This window comes from Lutra lutra, chromosome 6, assembly GCF_902655055.1.
Source record: "Lutra lutra chromosome 6, mLutLut1.2, whole genome shotgun sequence".
NCBI classification, from domain to species: Eukaryota; Metazoa; Chordata; class Mammalia; order Carnivora; family Mustelidae; genus Lutra; species Lutra lutra.
In genome coordinates this window covers 82488739-82506882 of record NC_062283.1, presented here as the reverse complement: position 1 = coordinate 82506882, position 18144 = coordinate 82488739, and positions in this window count along the sequence as shown.

The window sequence follows — 18144 nt, the reverse complement described above, 5'->3', positions numbered from 1 at the left end:
GGCCCTCAAAAAACCCAGCCGAAGCTCAGAGATATTGAATAATTTATTCATGATTCACAGAAGTAATCAGTGGAGTCAGTGAGCTGCAAAGCAGTGATTTGCAAATAACTTTGATATTGGTCAACTTCTACCACCCATATTTAGGTAAGAAAGAAGGCCATTATAAGATCAAACCATATTTGATGCTGCTCTTCCAGCTTACACAATGTGTCTTGGTAACTCAAAACATCAGGTTCAAGTTTAAGAAAAGTCACCAGTGGGAAAATATTTCTGATTTAAAGATAGGATGCTGTGATTTCAAAACAGTAGACTAAGCACATACTAAACTATGACACATCACAACAAACTCTAGAAATGAAACCTTGGATGTGTACATATTTGTATATATATGCGCATGTATAATATATATCTTAATATATACTTCTATGTTTTACCTAAATATATATGTAAACAAATACATAGTCACAGTCACCCCAATAAAAGAAGAAAAATTTTTAAAAGTTGTGATGAGTCCCTCAATTACTTAAAACAAATGGATTCTGATTTTAAAGATATAAACAGTTGTCCCAAATCTGTACAGAAATCCAAGAAAGAGGGACACCACAGTGAGTGAGCAGAATACCAGATATGCTTCAAGCCAATAAGTGGTAGAAACCAGAAGCTGAAGAAGGCCAAGGACAATCAAGACAGTGCTTGTTTGTGTTATTGTATTAAACACAACTTGGCTGATGAACTCTTAGAAACTCTCTCTCTCTCTCTCTCTCACACACACACACACACACACACACACACACACACATGCACATACACTTTATTTTAGGGCTAGGAAGCTATGACAAGAGTGTCTGTTTCCTTGGGACAGAAAGCCCAGCCCTTAATGACACGGAGAACAGGAACTTCTTAAGCCCAGACCAGGTGCCAAGATGTCCCACCAGGAGTGTCCTGCCCTTCCTCCTCACTTGTTTAAAGCTTTATGAAACCCAATCTGCACAGTGGATTCTGCTTTTCCCTCTAGAAGAACATCACATACAGAGGCAGCTGACCACATGCATGAATCATAGAAGAGAAATAAGCTCAAAGCTAAGAATGAGAGACTGAGAAAATGAGAGACCCAATAAAAGAGAGGCAAAACAAAGAAGTTAGTCTGAAAAAACAGATCTAGTAAAGCATTAAGAACAGGATGGGTAAAATGAATCTAACACCATTACTGGAAAGATTAGGGAAAGTATTACACCCAGGAAAACAAATTACAAGCAGCTAAAAGAAAGAACTAATCAGAAATTCAAAATCCAATGCTGTACATGATTCACAAACACACACACACACACACACACACACACACACACTCAGTTAATAGTTAACCAGGTATAAGGAAAACCTTTCCTCAGCCTGATGAAAGTTATTTACTGTAAATATCTGGCAAAGATTACAATTAATTGTGAAACATCATAAACATCGCAAGTAAAACCAGGAGTTTGATGAGGATGCTGGCCGTCATGGTTCACATTCCAGTTGTGTCAAAAACAAGATGAATCCTCATTAAAAAGCAAAGAAAACTGTGGTTATTACAGACCATATGGAAAACACATGATAATGAATGGTAAGTTGTTGGAAGGATATGAATTAGTCTGCAAGTGAGTCTGATATTAGCAGTCAAAAACCAATGGCTTCTATATACCTGAGCAATTACCAGTTAGAAAAATCTCAACTACAACAGCAAGAAAGACAAAGACGTGATGGAGTAAATTTAGCAAAAAAAGTAGACTACACTTACAGAGAAAATTATGAAATGTTATCGACGGACAGTAAATAAGACCATAATAAATGGTGAGACACCATGGTCATTGACCGGAAAACACATTATCAAAGATATTGCTCTTTCCCCAATTAAAACGTAGAGCAAATGCAGTCCTAATCAATATCCCCATCAGAGTCTTTGTAGAAGTTGACAAGCTGAACCTATAATTTGCATGGAACACTAAATATGCAAAACTAAAACCATTCTGAAAGGAACTCAGATGAGCTGTACTTGTCCTAGCAGATATCAAAATTTATCACAAAGCTAAGAGAAATCATGAGAAATTGATGCAGGAATAGACAAATGGATTAATGAACTGAAACAGAAAGGCCAGGGAAAGATTCAGATGCCTGTGGATTCTTGGCATATAAGAATGGGAGGGCAGAAAGGATGGAGGACTCAGCAGGTAGTTTCACAGCAACCACCTTTATACAAGGAAAAATCAGTTCTATCCCTACAAAAAGCAAATCTAACTGCATTCCAGCCCTAAAAGGAAAGCAAAATTAAAACTACTCAAAGAATATACAAAATATCTTTATGATTGGCAAGGAAGAAAGTATTATCCACAAAAGAACAGAAGCAGTTAAGAAACATTTTGCAAATGTGCCTACCTCAGATTATAAAATCTTCTAATCCACAAAGACTTCATTAAAATGTTAAAAGATAAGTGGCTGATGAGGAGAGCAGATTTGCAACCTAAATAACAAAGGATTCATATCTAGAACCTACAGGAAATGGCGAAGTAAGATTACATAGTTCTCATTAACCAGTCTGGCAAAAATTTAGACAATAGATAATATCAAAAGTTGGTGAGGTCTTAGCAATGATTTCTTTTTTTTTTTTTTGGATCTGACACCAAAAGCAAAGGCAAGGAAAGCAAAGCAAACCAAGTGGGACTACATCAAACTGAAAAGCTTCAAAACCATCAACAAAATGAAGAAGCAAGTTGGCAAGGAGCTGGGGAAGCAGGAGCTCTTACCAACTGTAGCACAAACGTAAACTGTTGTGATCACTTTCGAGAGAAGTTTGCCAATAGCCAGTAAAATTAAAAATATTTATACCCAGGAGTTCTACCTCTGGCAGAGTCCCTTGACAAAATTTTATACTTGTGCCAAGTTTGTTCATAACATTATTTTTCATAGTGAATCATTGAAAGCCTTCTAAAAATGAAAACCTATCCACCCGGGATAGATAAATAAAATGAGGTATGTTCGCAAATTGGAGTGCCCCAATAAAACAGTTTAAAGGAATGTACTAGATGTCAGCATAATGACATGGCCTGTTCTCAGAACGATGCTCAATAAACAAACAAAAATACTATTAGTTTGGTACATGTAGTATCATATCATTTAATGACTGATGTCAAAGCTTTTTAGAAACTCAAGAACTTACTATGCTTTTACATACATTTATGTTTAAATTTTAAAAATCTCATGGTGCTGAGGTACGAAGGAAAACAGAATTTGGGGTAATGGAGAGAGTGATCAAAATAATTTCTTCATCTGTAATACTCTATTTTTAAAAAATATTTTATTTATTTATTAGATACAGATTGAGCACAAGTAAGCAGAGCGGCAGGGAGAGGGGGAAGCAGGCTCTCTGTTGAGCAGGAAGCCCAATGCGGAACTCGATCCCAGGACCCTGGGATCATGAGCTGAGCCGAAGGCAGCTGCTTAGCCAAGTGAGCCACCAGGTGCCCCTGTAATATTCTATTTTTTAAAAGGGAGAATGTATTCTGTTAATTCTGCGTAGTTAGAATTCATTTTTCAAACTTGCTCTAAAAAGGTATGTAATAGCCACCCACATATACACACATTCACTTAGTGCAATTGTTTTCATGATTTATAGTCCATTCTTACAATAAAATTTAAAAGGTACTAGTTTTTGGTCACCTGTCACATGCTAGGAACTGCACCAGGAGCTTTATACACATGTCATTAATCCTACTCTTAATCCTGGGAGTTAAGTATTATGACAGTATCATGGCTGGAAAGAACGGATCCTCTGAGAGGTGAAACTCCTCATCTGCTACGTGGTAGGAGCTAAGCTTGTAGGACCAGGATTTAAACTCACTTCTGGAAGACTCCAAAGGCCAGGCAGTTCCCACTGCCTACGATTTCTATCATGTCATCAACTGACGACAGCTGACCACTTTCTTTAGCTAATGCAAAGACCAGGAGCATAGCTTCATTTCAGCGGGAAGCCTGCCTCCAGTCACCTTCCTCTGGACCCTTATTCCACAGGCCAGTGTGGGAACCCCCGGCCCCATTTGCTCTTTTCCTCTCCTCTTAGTTTATACTCCTGAATTTTCAGCATTCAGGATAAACTTAGCTAGCCTAAGGGCTTGTTAGGAAAACGACCCAGTTTGCAGCCCTACGAATGTGTCCAGACCAGGATGCACCAGCCTGGAGAGAGCAGGAGTAATGAATGAGGCTCTTGTTCAGGCCTGAACAAGCTGTAGATTGCATGCTGAATAACCCTGGCATTGACAAGGTGTGCCTGGCTTGGATGCGGTGGTCTTGGGAGTGTATTTTGTGAAACTATATGCAGAAATACACTAGACTGATGTGTATAAAGTCGGGCCTAGACAGAGGTAGTGACTTTCTAAGAAAGAAGTCACATAAACATTACCATCTGCAACTTTGAAAACACTATAATTAGGTATTGGGAATGGATCCGGAGGCTGTATCTGTCTAGGTATAGTGCCTTCCCTCTACCCAGTAGAGGGTCCTAGTCCCAGTGAATTGGAACTGAATGGTGCCTCCAGCATGGGGTAGTGCACGGTGTGGGCATCCATCCACAGTGGTCCTGCTGCTCTGTGTCCTAACTGTGCTGACATCTTCAGTGGTCTCTGATAAGTAAGCCCTGTTTGGCCCTGGCAGTGTCTACATGTGGTCTTTTCATAAATCTGCATCATCTAGTGATAGGGCCACTATAATTCTGGACATTGGCCTTTTTTTTTTTGATGGATGCTCTGGTTACTCATTGTAAAAGTACATTTGTGAAGTCACCTCCTTGTGTTTCCAAAGTAGTCACATAGATATCTTTCCAACATATGTGCAGTCCTTCGGCATCTTGTCTTTAAAAGACTTCTGCAGGGAAAATTGGATTTATAGCCAATAACTTATTTGCTGATACAATAAGTCATTATTTTGCATTTTCTCTACTTTTATTCAACCCAGATGCTTTCATCTCACACTTCGAGCACAGTTGTACAAAACAAAGCTGTGACCTACATGGTTAGCTCAAATTCTAAAAGTACCAGTCAGAGAACTGTGGTGAGGGGGTTGGGGAGAGAGGACCTCTGGATTCCTGGATAATAGCAAACCCTTTCTTTTGTTTGGGTAGAATTCCATTTTGTAGGTGCTATTTATCTTGTTGCTGTTGGCACGTTATATCTTCAATCCAATGGACACCGTTCCCATCCTGTAAATTGAAGCCAAAGTGATTGGAAAGAGGAGCTTTGTCATGCGAGTGTGTAGTCACCACAATGAACCAGCCCAGACCTGAAAGTCAGGATGTACCTGACATGCCAAAAATTGTCCTCAGGACAATGATTTCAACTCCACAGATTTTTCCTTTCTATTGTGAGCTATAGACACTCAGAAAGTCTGCTGTAGAAAATATTAACAAAATAAAGGAAGCCCAGGGAGAATAAAGTGATTGATTATCACAAGGTATCTTCACCGTGAGTGCCATATAGCTAGCCTTGGATGGGACAAGCTCACGGTGGGGGATGGCGGATCACCTGCCTAGAAGTCACTGACGAGACAGCAAAAATGGTGGCACCATCCTTTGAATGTGGTGTGGAGAAAACCTGAGCCACTTGCTGAGGCTTTTTTATGAACATACCCTCTGACTGCTCCATTATTAGGAGATCACAACAATAAGGTTCTGCACCTGGAATCCCACGGAGACAATGGTTTCGCAGAGCTTTTAAGAATTTCCCACCTACAGAAATTGTAAAAGAAAGGTCTTTTACTCGGAGTGCTTGTGGGTGAGACACCACTGGCTGAGTGTGGGAACCACATGATCAATGGCTATTAGAAACGTTGAGAAATGTCAAACTTATGAAGACTTTTCTCCAGCTGAAACAAGAAGGGTTTGACAGTTTACCCCTGAAATGAGCGCAGAGAACAAATCTTGTTCTTAATGCTCTTTGTCTCATTTCCTTATGAGGACCTCGTGATCCTCAGCCGAACTGATCTGAGGGTGCCTGGTCTGACCGGACGCTGAAACTCCTTATGCAAAAGGAACATTCATAGATTTCAAAGAAATTATTGACAGGTAGGCTAATGCATCTCTGTCTCTCTTTTATTATCTCTGTCTCTCTTTTAGCTTCCAGGTCGCTAGATAACACCCAAAGACAATCATTGCTACTCTGAGTAGCTCCTACCCTGACCCCCACTGAATATGGAAAGTATAATAGTGCAGACTCACAAACATGAGTATCGAGTCACAGAGTTATTTTTATAATATCAATACTCCGGGACTCATAGCAATTAATAACTAAAATTGGATAGCCCTTTTATATCTCTTATTTCATTTAATCCTAACATCCCATGTAATAAGTAAGTCCCATTTTACAGATGAGGAAAAAAGAGTTGTAGCTTAACCCCAAATCACATAGTTTGTAAATCATGCATTTGAGATTCACACCTTGCATTTCTGACTGCAAATCCTGTGCTTTTTTTTTTAACTCTATCTTGTTTAACTATACCTTACTGCTCAACAGTTAAGTGATTTTTCTTTTTTTTTTTTTTTTAAAGCTTTTATCTACTTATGTGATGGGAGAGAGAGAGAGCACATGGGTACACAAGCAGGCAGAGCAGCAGGCAGAGGGAGAGGGAGAAGCAAGCTTCCTGCTGGCCAGAGAGCCTGATGTGAGGCTGGATCCCAGGACCCCGGGATCATGACCTGAGCCCAAGGCAGATGCTTAACCCAGTGAGCCACTCAGGTGCCCCTAAATGATTTTTCAAACTACTTTTCAATATACCTTTTTTGAATAGATAAGTTAATGTTTTACTATCACCTTAATAAAAATAAACTCTTTTTCCTGTTTTGTTTTTTAGATTTGGTTTAAAATTGGTAATCAGGGTGCACTAAAACTTGGATTTTTCTAAATTGAGGTAAAATTAAATGAGCGACTATTTTAAACTGCTTTTCTTTAACTTTACCAATTGTAGGATATACTAAATTTCCAAAAGCAATTTTTGCATTTCATTGAGATTGCCCCTCTCTAAATAAAAAAAAGAGTGAAGTAAAAGGAAAATGTGATATAAAGATCATGGGGCACCTGGGTGGCTCAGTCAGTTAAGCATCTGACTTTTAATTTTGGCTCAGGTCATGATCTCAGGGTGTTGGGATCAAGCCCCACTTTGGGCTCTACACTCAGTGGGGAGTCTACTTGAGGATTCTCTCTCCCTCTCCCTTTGCCCCTCACCCTGCTCATGCTCTGTCTCTGAAATAAATAAATAAATGTTTTTAAAAAGTCAATAGCTAGCTAGCTGTCAAGCATCTACCATACGCAACAAACCATATGTGAAGGTTCCATATCCTATTGCTAATCCTTTTAAGAATCCTATAAAGCACATTATATTGACCTCATTTTATAGATGGTAAAACTGAAGTTCTAAGAGTTAACAAAGGAGAACAGGGGTCTAGATTTCTCTTTTTACACTGTAATTAGTGTGAACTGAATGTAGAAATAACCTGGTACTCATCAACAAATACTAACCACAAAATTGTTTGTAACTCTTGTTGAATTGTTTTGCTATGCTGAGAGAATATGGAAACAGTGAGCCCTGAGATGCTGAAGAAGATTAACAAGTGAGCCCACTTCTCATGCAGTCCCTTTCTAGCTGAGAGCCGATTTGTTTGATTATAGGAGAAGAGGGGAACACATTATTGGAGAACTGAGGCCCAATTCTGGCAGGATGGTATAATCCTGTTTATCAGGTAGACCCTGATGCAATTAATGTCCACTAGAACCACTATATGAAATTAGGAGCCCCAGTAGCCAGCCAGGAAAAGTGCCTCTCTTCCATCCTTTGATAGAGAAAAAAAGACAAACCATATCCAATATGCTCATGTTTGACATCTTCAATGACAAACAAAACAGTGGAATACAATAAATATTCAAAGATACAATTCAAGGGAATTTTCCTGAAATGAAAGATTTAAATATGTGTGTTGAAATGGTATGCTGTGCTCCAGAGGAAGTTGGCCTAGCTCAGTCAACACAAAAATACATCTTACTAAAATAATTCAACTTAAAATAACAATAACAAGGTCACCTAGGTGACTCAGTCAGTTAAGCTGCGGACTCTTGATTTCGGCTCAGGTCACAGTCTCCAGGTCATGGGATTGAGCCCCATGTCGGGAGTGGGCTTGCGCCTCTCCCTTCTCCTCTGTCCCTCACCCCACCTACATGCACACTCTCTCTAAAATAAATAAGGTCGTATATTTAACCTTAAAAAAAAATAAAGTAACAACAACAAAAAGCCTTTGGTGAGCTAAGTGAAGAAGACCATCTTTTCTTCTTCTTCCTCTTCTTCTTCTTCTTCTTCTTCTTCTTCTTCTGCTTCTTCTTCTTTTTTAGAGTTATTTATTTATTTCAGTGGGGTAGAGGAGCAGAGGGAGAGAATCTTCAAGCAGACTCCCTGCCAACCCCAGAGCACACGCAAGCTCAATCTCAAAACCCATGAGATCGCAATTGACCTGAGTCGCTTAACTGACTGATCCACCCAGGCGCCCCAAGATCATCTTTTCTTAAGAGGAAGAGGAAAATCAGCTGGTTTCTCCACACCTGCATTTGGTTTCAGGGGACAATAGAGCCATTTCTACAAAGTGTGCATCAAAGATTTTATATTTAACCAAATACCCTTCAAGTATAAAGGCTACAGAAAAACAGTTTTTTAATGCAAGAACTCAGAGATATTGTTCCGTGAATCATTTGTAAGGAATCTACGTGGAAGGAATGTCAACTAACCAAGAAATGCCTGGGAAAACCATAGAGAAATGTTCGGCGGTGAGCATTAAAAATACTCAGTTGTAATACTCAGTCTAAAACAAATGTGAGAATCAGAATGCCAGAACAGCATGTAAATATTATTTACAATGTAGAAATAAAATGGAAGGAAGGAGCAAAAGAAGAAAGCAGGTGAAGGAAGTTCTGTCTCATCTATAGTGAGGATTCAAAGGTTATCATTTTTTAAAACTTTATTTGGAAATAACTTCAAATTTATAGAAAGTTGCAAAAATAAAAATCGTGCAAAGTACACCCTTACCCAGATTGACTAGTTGTAAACATTTTACTCCACTTGCTTTATCATTAGTTTTTTCTCTGTGTCCCTTTCATATATATATATGCACATATATATGTGTGTGTGTGTATATACACATATATATGTGTATATACACACACACACACATATGTATATATATATATAAAATGCCCACATACACACATAGTGGCCTTTTATCCCTAAGTAAGTAAATGTGTATTTCGCAAGCATAGGGGTATTCTCTTGCATAATTGCAATACAATTGTCAACTACATAAACCTACATTGATACAGTATTTATTACCTAATCTACCATCTGTCTTCAGGCTTTGTTAGTGAATCTAACATTATAGCATGTTTTCCCCTCTAATATGAGACATAGGTAAAAATCAGGTAGTATATTTAACTGTCAGGATCCCTAGCCTCCTTCAATCTGGAACATTTCCATAGCCTTTGTCTTATATGACATTGGCATTTTTGAAGGATACAGTCCCCCCCACCCCTGCACCCTTTTTTTCTTTTTCTTCTCTTAGCAGAGCATTCTGTATTTGTGTTTATCTAATGTTTCCTCACCCTCTGATCTAGGTTATGATTTCCAGCCGGAATGCCACAAAGGCCATGTTGTGTTTGCAAGACGTCAGATCTGGAAGTGTGGGAAGCTCATCCGGGCCTCAGATGTGATGTTAATTTTGATCATCTGGTCAAGATGTTGTTCATTTCTTCCACTGTATAATCACTGTTTTGTTTTGTTTATTCTCCCTTGCCACTAATCATCAGTCTGTAGAGGAGACACTTTAGGATTATGCAAATAATCTCATCCTCACCCAAAGTGTATCTTTTAAAGTTGTCAAATCGAATAACAGAAGTGTGCGCATATTTAACAGTACAAAATTAAATATTAAGAAAGATTATATAATTAGCTAAAATAGAGTGGAGGCGGGGAGGGATGACAGAGAAGGGAGAAAGAAAATATTGCTCAGAGTAATAGAAATTATATAAAGCCTAAAGATAGCATGTAAAATTATAACTATAAATGAAATCACTGGAAGCAAAATATGTCTTTCAGTATTTCAGAACTGTTTTTTAACATTAAATCTAAGCTAAGCAAACAGACTACATAATAAAATACTTTGATAAAACTGTATAAATAAACCAAAAAAATGACAAAACTAAGATAATACACAGCTGTCATATCTCTATGTTAAAAAAAAAAAAAAAAGCTTCACTCACCCATGAAAAGAAACAGATTCTCAGAAGGAACCACAAAGCAATATTTAATTTTCTGTTCTATGCAGGGGGTGCTTAAAACAAGTGGGAGGTATATAAGCAAATTGATTCAGAAAATTGGATGATTTTGGATGGATAAATACATGTGGGGAGAACACAAGCCCCCCAAAAATCCCAAATCAAGTAACAAAAATGGGAAGTATGTAACAGCACAAAGATAAATACCGGGCAAGATAATATCAACAGCTAAAATGGGGACAGGAGGTGAGGGAGGAGAGAGGAGAGGACGAAGGGATATTGGGTCACAACCCTTATATGGGACAGACTGGAATTCAGCTCAAAGAGCATTAAGTAAGTGAGTGCTCAGTTGTGCAACTCATAGGGAAGATGGAAATAATGGAGCATGGACATCCACAAGACAGAATTTACAGAGCTATGAGACATAGTAGAAATACAATAGTTCCAGGGGACTTTAATTCACCCCTCTTCATGGATGGCAGATCAGGGAAACAAAACAAAAAATACAGGGAAGAACTAACAACAGAATGAACAATTATTTAGTAATAATATTTAATAATAAAAAACACAATTAGTAGAAAGATATAATTGATATATTAAAAAGAACTGTACCCTTTATTTAGGTACCCATGGTAGGGACCCAGAAATTAAAATATAATAGACAATCTTTTAAAAATTGATTAAGTTCCAAAAAACAGAAATAGCATTTTTCTAGCAAGATGGAATAAAATCAAGCGAATGGCAGAAGCATTATTGCAGAGTACCTAGAAAACCAATTTTAATGAAAACCCTATAGGTACATCAGACCTAAAGAATATATTTAAATAAGTGATCAGAGGAAAATGTATTAGCTTGTATATTTATACTAATACAAACGAAAGAACAGAAAGAAAGCAACTGAGCGTCCGACTAAAAGAGCTGACCAAAGAAAAGCAATGAAAGATGACCAAACCAGAAGGAAAGAATTCTTTTTTTTTTTTTAAAGATTTTATTTATTTATTTGAGAGAGAGACAGTGAGAGAGAGCATGAGCGAGGAGAAGGTCAGAGAGAGAAGCAGACTCCCCGCGGAGCCGGGAGCCCGATGCGGGACTCCATCCCGGGACTCCAGGATCATGACCTGAGCCGAAAGCAATCGTCCAACCCACTGAGCCACCCAGGCGTCCCGAGAATTCTTAAAATTAAAAGCAAGAATATAGGAGTTAGAAAACAGAAAAACAGCAGGACCAGTAAGCAAATCCAAAGCTGTTCCTTTGGCCCGGGGAGGAAAAAAAAACCCAGTAACTTATATAAACCATTGGCTAAACCAACCAAGAAAAAAAGGAGAGGGTACAAAACACACATGAGAAACGTTACAAAGAAACCCCCGTGGGGGCGCCTGGGTGGCTCAGTGGGTTAAGCCGCTGCCTTTGGCTCAGGTCATGATCTCAGGGTCCTGGGGATCGAGTCCCGCATCGGGCTCTCTGCCCAGTGGGGAGCCTGCTTCCTCCTCTCTCTCTCTGCCTGCCACTCTGCCTACTTGTGATCTCTGTCAAATAAATTAATTAATTAAAAAAAAAAAAGAAAAGAAAAAAGAAACCCCTGTGGAACCGTGTGAGCCTGGCATGTATGTGGGAGCAGCAATTTCCCAACTTCCTCTCTTTTATATGAATCTGTCTGTTTAGGGGGTTTTGTTTGTTTGTTTATGTGGTTAGTTTTGGAAAATAATATATTTCCAGAAAATTATCCATTGCATCAAGGTATTCAGATTAACTTGTATCAGTTTGAGGAAACCCGTCTTCCAGGATATTTTCAGTTGCTCAGGATAGACCATATTCCCTGAAGGAAGAAAGCATACCACAAAGGTTCGTGATTTATCAGCTGGGATGTTGAATGGCACACTGGTCTGGCTGTGTTTGAATTTCGTTTCTAGCTGGAAGGGTGAAAGCCGTCATTACCCATGGCTCAGCAGGACCTAATCCATTAAACAGCAGCAAACCCAGGCCTGCTACATCAGCCCGGCCCTCTATTTAAACAGAAATCTTGAGATAGTTGAAGAGCCGTTGATGGGAGTGTTGTCAGCCTAGGGAGGGATGCAGGGCTTCCCCCATGGACTGATGAAAGGACGCCTTCCAGCCTCCACTCCAAGCCCCTCTCTAAAACAACTGCTCCGTGCTGGGCATGGGACACAGAACCAACATTCTACCTTGTGCCGATCTATCCTCTGTGCTTCTCCAATCAGGAGCAAGGAATCAGATTGGCGGCGGGAGAGTGGGAATTACTCCCACTGCGGGCACAAGAGGGAGAACCAGGTGGACACTGCAGAAAGCAGCCAGTCTTGGGCCATCTTGCTGGTAGCCTCTCAAGGTCCAGGTCACCAGGGAAAGAAACAGCTGTAGCAAGAGCCCCGGATGTGAGCTGCCCGGGGCAGGAAGAGGGAAGAGCAGATGTCTCAGGTCAGAGAACAATGCAGGGCTCTGCAGGACCAGAATCACACTAGGCTCCTGCAGAAGCTCCTGGCAGAAGTTGGGGAGCAGACCACTTGCCCTTGTCACTCTGGGTCCTTGGGTAGAGGCCTGCCTGGGCCTGGGCCCAGAGCCTCTGACTGTTAAGTTGGACTGAAGTTTTGAATCAGCTGATCCAGACTGGGCCTTTTTAGCTGAAAATGACAGAAAAGCAAATCTTTGGCAAGAGGTATCTTTAAGGGACAAGAAAGGGAGCCACACCCTGTAGCTCCTTTGGGAACAGTGAGCGGAAAGGAAAATAAAGCAATTTTTTGGCTAAACTCAGCTGAATTCAGGCTGTTCCATGACACGTCTGAAATAAAAATCTAGAAGCAGGTTATCGTGAACATGAACCTCCCAGACCTTTTGCTTTTAGAAACGGTTGGGTTCAATCTGGTGGCTTATAGCTTAGCATGAATTCTTCTAGATTTTAACATCTGCAGGAAAATGAAATATTAATGAGATTAATCTGAAACATGCCTCTTTAAGACATTCTTTTGCCTTGAAGTATGTGGGATTCACAATTAGCAAATCTCACTTGGAACTAATTGACAAATGTCCTACATCACTATTTTGTAAGGTATTTAAGATGAGCCTATGTTACCTCTGAATATCTAAGACCATATTTCCCACTTAGGAATTTTTTTCTTTCAAATACAGGATGCATATTTGTCCTAGAAACGAACTTACAGTTAAAAAAAAAAAATCCTGGTTGCTTGTTACTATAGCAATAGCTACAAATGTAATGTGAATTGCACAGACATGCTCCCTGGGGGGACCCATTTCATTGGTCAGATGGGAAATATCCAGAATCATACACTCATAATCAATAACCAGAGCTCTCAGACTGTGTGTGGGTGGCCTCTGCCATTACCATAAGTGTAATCACTGCTTCCCTTTGGAAGAGAAGCTTCCTTCAGCAGAGCTCACAAGCACTGAGCAGTCACCTCCCCTTTCTTTCCTCATCCACTTCAGAAGAGCAGACAGACGCTGTGTGTTAATTGCTGAAGCTAAAAATAACACATTTGTAAGTTTGTTACCATGATTCAATCCTACAAGGCAAAGGTATAATAAAATTATACTTCCTGATAGTGAAATTACATAGAAGGAAGCAGACAGGTGTGGTGAGCCATCTTTTCTGAAGTCCAAGCCGCAGTGCATGGTTCTCCTGCTTGAGCACAATGTAGAAGACAGCCTTTGGGAAGAGTATCACCCTTGCCCCTTGCTAGCTGGGTAACTGTACCAGACTCACAGCCCACCTCCCCTGAGGAAGTAAGAAAAGCAAAGAAGAGCCAGGAAATACCAGGATGAAAACCTCTTCTATGTAGGATAATAGGAAGGAACAGAAGGAATTCAATGAAGGGAACAGGTGGGATGGGTGATGGAGGCTGAATTAGGAACCAGGTCCTGACTTGCCTTTTCCTTTCCCCACGCTACCATTGCAACAGGACACTCACATGAGACACTCTCTCTGCCTCAAGCCCACTGTGGGAACATTGTTTTCAGTTCTCTGGTTTCAGCCAAGATGGCAGAGAAGAATATGGCCTTTGTCTCCCTCTTACATTCTTTTCTAAACTCACATATGAGTCACTGGTCTGCGAAGGGAAGGAGGCTGTGATTTCCTGAATGTGGATTCTCTCCTCTCATTTGTAACCTCTCAGGTCTACACTGAGCCTATCAGGAAGATCCTGCTAGAACAACTTTCCTGGAGCACAGAGAAGGCTTCGCTGAATGTTTACTCCGCTCTCTTATCAGGCTTCTGAAATGTCCACCTGCCGTGTGCTGTTTCAGATTCACACCCATTTCACTCTTTCCTGGGGGCAGGAAATGACGAATAATCACTCTTCTGATCTGTCAAGTAAATCAGATCCCCCAGTCGTCGCCTTATTAATCCAAATACCAAATTTGTTTTCTTAACAGAAAATTGTACTTATTTTAAAAATAACTTTATAAGGTCTTTTTGGAATGTACACACAGTATTCTATCCCAGGATTCGTACTATATTCTTACTCATCAGTAATAACACTCTTAACGAGCCTATGTTTAAAAATCGTCATCAAGAAAACATAATATTTCTAAAAGCCTCCCAATATTTCCCACGAGCTGTCTGAAAAACCATTCCATTTAGACATAATGTAGTTCATCTGTGTCTTTGCATTTGGTTTTAGTTGTAATTACGAAAGCTGCCATCTAATTCCATATATTGTTTTTGTTTCTGTAATGAGGAAGCCTATTCAACTAGGAGAACGGTGACAATGTTCTTTATCGGAGTTAATAACCTCTGCAGGAAATATTAATCAGCATAAGGCATACATGAATCTGAATAAAATCTTTTAGTAATTTTCAAGGATAATTTGGTTTTATGAAAGGAATCTGAGCAGATTATATGCTCACGGGGCATTCTTGTTTTGCACAAATAAAGTATTAAATGTAATGCTTTTAATACAACTTCTTGTGCAAACCTTTTCTTGAAACAGTAGAGTTGTAAAAAGAAAATGAGAGGCAGAAGAGCAAAATTAATGTCCATTTAAAATGGGCTGGGCTTTCTAAAGCCGATTAACCTCTTTGGAACTCTGTTTCTTCAGTTTGTTTTTTTTTTAATAAGGGGAAAAATAATCATGCATATTTTAATGCCAGTGTAAGGATTAGGTGGCATAATTTATGTGAAAGTCCTCTGTAAAACTCTCTAGGTGTTAAAGATTATAATCACTCTGTCGAGTTTCATAAGCTATATTGGTTCAAGGGAAGATAAGGGGTTTCTTAGCTTTCTGCAACAATCATTATCATCCTAATAACGACCTGATGCATCGCACTTTTTGCAATCCCGAAGTCGGTTTGTAATATAGTCTTGATTTTATCTTTAGTTTATTCATCTGTCTGATGGGGTGAATTTTATTTTCCTTACTTTATAAAAGAAGAGACAAAGCGAAACATTTTATAACGTGACAGTTTTATCTTCTCAATTAAAGTCCACCGAGACTTATGCCTCACAGTCCCGTGCTCTTTTGTGGCGATCCCCTCTCTGGGGAGCTAGTGGGTCTTTGCCAACATCCCTCTCCAAGGGATTTCTTCAGTGCAGAGTTACGAAAGAGGAAAAGTGGGAATATGGCTAGTTGCCTTCTGGGTGTGCAGAAATGTCTTCAGACATAGGGTAGCCAGAGATAGAAAGACAAGTTGGAAATCCTTGGCAATCCTTGGAAATCCCCTGTCCCTGGTGAGTCTGGGGCATCACTGGAGTGGCCAGACACAAGAGAGCCTGAAGTCTGCCTATATGGCGTTACTGTGCATATTTTTCTGAAATATTGATATGAAGCAAATAAAAAGGAATTTGCGGCAGAACACAATGTCGCTCATCTATCTGACAAGATCCTCCCTGGGTCACAAGATTACCAGGAACAGCACACAAGTGTTAGTCACTTTGAGGTGTCTCTGGAAGCGGAGAGTTCACAAATGGCTTCCACCACTGCTCAGGCATAGGACCAAAGAAGATTCATGGGCTTTGATTCTGGGTTTGGATTCTTCAGTGATGCTGTTGCAAAGTTACCAAAGGCAGAGTGTTAAGGGTAATGTCGTTGGAGGAGGAAGTGGGCATCTAGGTCAGCACTGAGTAGAGAAAGAGGGCAGAAGACCCAATATTTCTAAGAATAGGGATTTACATGAATGTTCTTCAGAGAAGTACAACCGAACAGATATATGTGAGGAGATATATTATGGAGATTGGCTCCTGTGGTTATGGAGGCTAAGAAGTCTCACAATTTACCATCTCCTGGCTAGAGAACCAGGGAAGCCAGTGGTGTAATTCGGTCCCAGTCTGAAGGGCCATGAACCAGGAACTCTGATGGCCAAGGGCAGGAAGAGATAGATATCCCAGATCAAGGAAAGAAAAAGAATGCAGACTCTGCCTTTTTGTTCCATTTGGCCCCTCAACAAATAGGATGACATGCACCCACGTTGGTGAGGATGGATCTTCTTTACTCAATGTATTGATTCAAAGCTCTTCCTGAAACACCCTCATGGCCACACCCAGAAATCATGTCTTAGCAGCTGTCTGGGCATACAGAGGGGTTTGTGGTCTTGTTAGAAGACTTGTGCCTCAGATTAAGGAAATTCATCTGCTTCTCATTTTACCAGAGCATAAGAATCAGTAAAATTCCTTCACAGCTCCTTTCAAAACATTACTGGCCAAGTTTTGTTACTCGGTGGACTAGGTGAAGGAGAGTATCCTCCCAGTTAAAGCCATCCTGTCTGCTGTCACCCTCATGACCATATTCTCCAACAGGAGAGGCTGGTTGTCTTGGGTTTTCCATAGGATGATGAGTCATGGTGTTTGCTACAGATGAACTCCTTATGTCACAAATACCTGACAGAGCCTCATTCTATGGAGATTCTTTTCCCCCTAAACCTTCAAATGGATCAGTCTGTTTATCTGATTTTGGTTTGCAAGGAGATACAATTTGCCTTAACAATTTGGCTTCACAAATTACCTCATGAGTGGCTCTATAACGCAAGCGCTTACTAAGCACTTATGAACATTGCTCTTTCATCCGGGTGCTAAGACAATGGAGTTGTCACTGCCCCATACAAGTCAGATGTTAACAGTGGTGTCCTTTGTTTTTATGAGAGATGAAACTGATCCGAAACGTTTCTCATGGTGTCGCTAGGTAATGGAAGGCACCTGGAATCTTTCACTCTATAGGCAGACTCCCTCTTGCCACCGATTGGCATTCATAGACTTAAGTTATTCATGGTGAAAAGCTTCTGGGTGCAGAGTCCAGAAGCAGAGTCCAGAGTCAAGGTACCCAAGAAGTACCTTGTCTATTTTACTATAGGTTGAATGTAGGTCTTTGGCAAATCAAATTTACGGCTTTCTGCCTCAGTTTTATTATTGCCAAAATAAAGAATTCTAGAAGAATTGAAAGTCAAGACGTCCTTTATTTACCCACTCAGCAAACATCTATTCAGTGTTCACTATGGCGTGTTTACTATCAGACACATCCCTAATCCCTGGGGATACAAAGATGAGAAAATGACCATTTTTGTCCTCAAAATGCTTAGTATGTAGTAGGAGAATAAAAAATAAGGCCACGCTGCTCTACACTGCATTTAGTGACATGCTGGAACCAAGTCCAGGGCACTATGAGAATGTGAACTTAAGGCATCAAAACATTGAGGTTAGTCACTGTCTCCCTGTATGAAGACATTGCCTGGGAAGTAGGAAATCAGACTGCTAACTGGATTCTCAGAACACTCCTCCACAACCCAACACCAGTGTCATGAAGTAAAAACAAGTATGGTGGCTATATTAAAAGGGAAAAGAGAAAGGCTCCTTGGGTTT